This window comes from Lutra lutra, chromosome 7, assembly GCF_902655055.1.
Source record: "Lutra lutra chromosome 7, mLutLut1.2, whole genome shotgun sequence".
Classification (NCBI taxonomy): Eukaryota; Metazoa; Chordata; class Mammalia; order Carnivora; family Mustelidae; genus Lutra; species Lutra lutra.
In genome coordinates this window covers 61630133-61634882 of record NC_062284.1, presented here as the reverse complement: position 1 = coordinate 61634882, position 4750 = coordinate 61630133, and positions in this window count along the sequence as shown.

The following is a 4750-nucleotide window of genomic DNA, read 5'->3' as shown; positions in this document are numbered from 1 at the left end:
GGTTGGATAGGGGTGGTGAGTACTTAGATATATGTGTGGGTTTTTTTTTTTTTTTAAGATTTTATTTATTTATTTGTCAGATAGTGGGATAGAGAGAGAGAGCACAAGCAGGGGGAATGGCAGGCAGAGGGAGAAGCAGGCTCCCCGCTAAGCAAAGAGCCCGATGCAGAACTTGATCCCAAGACCCTGGGATCATGACCTGAGCCAAAGGCAGATGCTTAACCGACTGAGCCACCCAGGCATCCTGATTACTTTTGACGTCCTACATGTGAATGTGTAGGATATCTATTCTTTGGTATTATGAAACATCCCATAATAAGAATAAATAAAAGAACTAGGCTCACTACCTGGGATACCATCACAGCTTGCTGTTCTCACAACTGACACAACAACCAAGGGGACCAGCAATGGCCACCATTTATTGAGCATGACCTGTGAGCCCAACTCTTCACGTTTTCTTATTTAATTCTCACGCTAGCCCGATGAGGTAGGTGCTGTGCTGTAAGTTAGGCCGTGAGGCTGGAGGTCATGAAATCACTTGCCCATGGCCATGGAGCCAGTGAGAGGTGGAGCCCAGGTCCAAACCCAGGCCACCTGCAGAACCCACGTGCCACTAAAGCCCATCTTTGGAGGCAGGACAAGCCCCCTGATGATTCTCGCTCCCAGTGCAGAGCTCGGGTAGTGACCTGTCACAAGCCAGGAGGCTTAAAGAATGTCTATCCACCCACAGGCTCTTGAGCTGCTGAATCCATGGCACGACTTGGGTCCTAACTGGCCAGGATTGAGAGGGGAAGTCAACTTGCTCAGGACTGAGGGAGTTCCTGGGACTTGGGAACATCAGTGCAAGAACACAGCAAGTACGGGCATACCAGGAAAGATTGGTTGTCCTAGCACCTTGTCATGAGCAGTAAGCAAGGGCAGAGAATAGGCCCTGACATCCTACAGATGCAGGGAGATGGAGAAAACCCCACCTGACTCTTGACTTTTGGTGTTTTAACCCATTCCCTAGTACAAGACCCAGGCAGTTTCTCGAGCTTCTTCTTTTTTCTATTTTTAAAGATTTTATTTATTTTTTTGTCAGAGAGAGAGAGAGTGTGTGCACAAGCAGGGGGGAGGGGCAGGCAGAGCAGGCATGGGGGGAAGCAGGCTCCCCACTGAGCAAGGAGCCCGAAGATGACATGGAGCTCGATCCTAGGACCCTGGGATCATGACCTGAGTCAAAGGCAGACATTTAACTGACTGAGCCACCCCGGCGTCCCAATGTCTCAGGCTTCTACTAATGAAAAAATTGTATCCCCCTTGTGTAAATGGACAAGGGAAAGCAGGCATGCCTGTCACCTCCTCATGGGCAGAGGGAGATATAGGAAGAGGAGCTAGAAGCATTTGCCTCCCAGCAGAGAGCCACAGAAGGGAGCACAAACTCTTCTCCAGCCATCCTGGGGAGGGGTCTGGTCTAGAGAAATGAACCTGGAGTGTAAACTTGAATAGTGAGGCACCTCGTCGTAGAAGGTGTTAGAAACCACGGGGCACCTGGGTGGCTCAGTGGGTTAGACCGCTGCCTTCGGCTCGGGTCATGATCTCAGGGTCCTGGGATCGAGTCCCGCATCGGGCTCTCTGCTCAGCGGGGAGCCTGCTTCCCTCCCTCTCTCTCTGCCTGCCTCTCTGTCTACTTGTGATCTCTCTCTGTCAAATAAATAAAATCTTAAAAAAAAAAAAAAAAGAAAGAAACCAGGACCATGGGAGAGCTGGAGTCCAAATCCTGGTCTGTGTACCTTGAGATGCTTATTGAATTTGTTAGTCTGTTTTCTCATCTCTAAAAGCAGACAGCAGTAACTACTTCGCAGCCTTGCTTAAGGATTACACAGAACACCGTATGTGAAGATGTTGCCATAACATCAGCACACAGGTACTAATAAATGAGAGTTGTTATTCTTAACATGTTATCATGATTTTAGAGATGGACCTGTATCCTGTTTGTAGATTAAGACGGAGCAGTTTTATTCACGTAAGTGATACTTACTTGGCTCAAGTAAAAGTTACATCCTGGGTTGTGATACTTAATGCAATGCTTGGTTTGAAAAGCAGGCAATTAACTTCCAGGAGGCATGGTTGCAGTTTAGGCAGCCGCCACCAGGGGGCTTTGTTGCCCAATGACAAAAAAAAAAAAAAAAAAAAAGGCGGGGCGCAGTGGATTGCAAATCCATAGCACATGCCTGTCGCTGTAAACCATTCCACAAAACATGCTTTAAAACCCAGGCAGCAACCTTAAATATTAATTACTAACCAGCACGTGCATATATATTCAAGGAAGTACATAATTCAGAGTACTGCAAAAAGCTTCTCATTGAACTACTATCTCCATCCCATAGGACTTGGAATCTCTCTCTTTATGGCTAGGATGTCCATCAGCAATAAAATGGATAAATGAATCTTGGTGTAGTCATGCAACCAAATACAGCTGTAAAAATGAACACCGTGCACCTACACACAACAATCTGGTTGGATTTCATCAACATAACGTTGAGTGTAAGAAGCCAGGCATAAACGAAGAATACTGAATGATTGCTTTTTTTTTTTTTTTAAGATTTTATTTATTTGACAGAGAGAGATCACAAGTAGGCAGAGAGGCAGGCAGAGAGAGAGGGGAAGCAGGCTCCCTGCTGAGCAGAGAGACAAATGTGGGGCGTGATCCCAGGATCCCGAGACCGTGACCCAAGCCGAAGGCAGAGGCTTTAACCCACTGAGCCACCCAGGTGCCCCTGAATGATTGCATTTTTATAAAGTTCCAAAATAGATGAAATGAATTGAAATATTAGATATGCTTACTGTTGACCTCCGGTGTTCAGGAGAGCAGTGCATAAGGAGGGTTTCTGGGATGCTGATAATGTTCTGTTTCTTGATCAGGGTGCTGATTCTGTAGGAGTGCTCAACAGTGAAAATGCATTGAACCACACTCTTGGGATTCATGCCCTTTTTTGTAGGTACATAAATCTTCACTTGAGAGTTTATTTGAAAATGCTAGGGATATCAACATCTGTATAGTGGACTCTATTACTTTTTGATTTGTGCTCCCCTAACGAGGGTTCCCATCACTCTTCTCTGTCAACAACCGGGCCCAGTGGCCTCAGGCAAGAGGGTGTGGCCAGAGCTGGCCTATCACACAGTGTGTCATCTTGTTGACACCGCAGATTAGCCCAGGTACTGAGACTGAACTCAAGCAAGCTGATCAGAGCCCTTCTCTGGGATAAGGGTACTCAGTTAAAAAACAAACAAACAAACAAACTTCCCCCTTGATGTGGGGCTTGCTAAATTTGGGCTGCCAGTGACTATATCCCCCACAGGTGGAAGGGGACTGTCCACATTAGGAGAGAATGAGGTCAAGGGCAAAGAGAAGCAGAGGAAGAGGACAAGGGAGCCAGACAGTTTTATTGCTTCAAATCCCACATTCCCTCCTTCCTCGACTTCCCAAGATGTTCATTTCTCAATTCTCTGAACTAACCCCGTGTCTCTCCCAGCCAGATGAGGCAATAAATTACTCTTGATCCTTAAGCTTGCTCCTAATACCTACAACTGAAACAGTCCTGACTAATCCATTGAGCAATTGGGTGGATGACAGAACATTTACTGGAGTAGGCAACAGGAAGGGGAGGAGCCCTCTCTTCTGGAGAAAGTATGAGCATTCATGAGTCCATCTCCTCTGGGAAGGGGATGAGAGCTCTTCCGGATGTCAGGAAGTTTCCATAACTTGACGTTGGTGTTTGACATGATCTTTAGCTACACAAGGGGGTGATGATTAGTGCCTGAGGTAACAGCATATAATCATTCCCCTAGTTTGGTGTTCAAATTGAGATTAAATTGTTTTTAATTATCAATGTAGTTGACTTCAAGCTTCTACCTAGTCCAGCTTCAAAATGTACCACACAGGGGTATCTGTGTGGTTTAGTGTGTTAAGCATCTGACTCATGATCTCAGGGTTGTGAGTTCAAGTCCAAGCTTGGAGCATACTTTAAAAAAAATAAATAAATGTTTTTCCTCCCTGGATTTCTTCCATCAGTGATCACCACAAAACCTCCAGGGACGCTTGCTAGTCCAAAGATGGTGGATCGTGGCCCTTAAAATCTTGAGGAAACAGGACAACCTCCCTTCCGCCAAGATTCTCAGCTGTTTTTGCTCTCAGTGCCACATGGTGTCACTGTTGTAGCACGAGCAACCCCAGCATGGGCCTGCTTCCAACCCCGTGCTCACCCCAGGGCCGAAAAGGTGAACTACAGATGCTCCTGCTACTCTGGGGTTGTCCTCTGCCCACTGCTGGGTGGTCTGGGCCAGCTGACTGTGGACCCCACTGACAGCTGCTCTCTGACATGCCCCTGTACTCGCTCGGGAAATGAAGCTGAGGGGGCTTCTCGGCGCGCGCACGCACACACACACACACACACACACACACACTCCACTCCCCTCCCCTGGGGCACGTGGTTTGGGCTGGTCCGCCATTTTCCTGGTTCAGGACCCACTCTCAGTTCCTCAGCTCCTGCCGTGGGCACCAGCCATAGCCACTGGCTGCAAGGCCTGGGTGCCAGGGTGCTAGGGTCCAAAAGGTTTCCTAGACCATAGCTTCAGGCACATGCCAGCCCTGAGCTACCTTCCTTTCCAACTCTGTCTGCATTCTGGCCCCTGGAATGAGGGAAATTTTAACTCAAGCCAAACCCTGTCCCATTTCCTGCTCTTCATGAAGAACTCCTCAGTGTGTGTG